Here is a 1,065-nt window from a genome sequence, read left to right on the forward strand (position 1 = left end):
AAGAGGGTTCAGTGGCATTGTTAGAAAAAATTCTGTGATGTCCAGCCCCAAGAGTATAGTTTATAGGCCACTCAGCTACCTTGTAATGATGGGCTAAATGATGAAGCATTGAATTCTTTCATTGATACAGTCTTGTAGTTTATTCCACTCATCTCCTTGGAGTAAGGATACCTACCAAGGAAGTCCAGGTATACTGGAAAAAGGGAGCAGGCCACATGTCCAGCGAGATGTTTGTCATAATGACTCTGAATATTCTTGTGCCCACCTTTGAAAGGAATTGCATACTCCCTTAAGTGGTAAAGTGATTAGTAAGAGGGCTAAGAATAACATCTTAGATTACTTATCTGAAGACTTTGTTTTTTTACTTGAACAAGAATCCTAAATCTTATATGGGTTTGCAGGAGTATTCCAATGGTAGCTGCCAATGCTCTGTGACAGTCTGGTTCCCAGGACTTGAGTCAAGTGTGCTATATCCAGGAGTCTAGGCCTGCTACCTTGACAACTGATGGAGTTAAGAGGATAACAGTATATAGTTCTTCCCAAGTAGCATTATAAGCCAGAAGGAGTCTCGGGGAGGAGCTGCTTGGGCTCCAGTGGGAACTGGTTTTTCCCTTGGCTGCCTATGTTCTAGTTGTCTAAAATTAATGATATAATCTTCATCCTCAAATGCAGTAGCAGTTTGTAATGCTGCTTGTTTCTCACTAGAAGTCAAGGTTTGATTTAAGATTAACATTATATCCTTCCAGTCTAGTGTATAGGTCTGAGTAAATCCTTTAAAGACCTCAGTGTACTTATCAGGATCATCTGAAAATTTTCTAGATCTAACTTGGTCTGTTTTAAGTCATTATGAATGTGGGTAGTCTTATGGATTATAATTATACTTTGAGCATAAAGAAGAATACTTCTAGGGCAGACTAAATAGCTTAGTAGGGGCCACAGGTTCGATCCCCGGGCCTCCCGTGCTGGCCCCACCCCCGGGGCCTGCAGAGACAGCAATTGAGACTAGGTATAGTGGCGCGTGCTTATATTCCCAGCTCTTGGGAGGCTGTAAACAGGTGGATCACT

General features: G+C 41.9%; 1 protein-coding gene across 3 annotated transcripts in view; it reads left to right on the forward strand.

The window, feature by feature from the left end:
- Eif2b3 (eukaryotic translation initiation factor 2B subunit gamma) overlaps positions 1-1,065 on the forward strand; it is a 152,925-nt gene that overhangs the window by 17,192 nt on the left and 134,668 nt on the right. The window lies entirely within an intron of this gene.

The sequence above is a fragment of the Octodon degus genome, unplaced genomic scaffold, assembly GCF_000260255.1.
Source record: "Octodon degus isolate 3935 unplaced genomic scaffold, OctDeg1.0 scaffold00107, whole genome shotgun sequence".
Taxonomy (NCBI): domain Eukaryota; kingdom Metazoa; phylum Chordata; class Mammalia; order Rodentia; family Octodontidae; genus Octodon; species Octodon degus.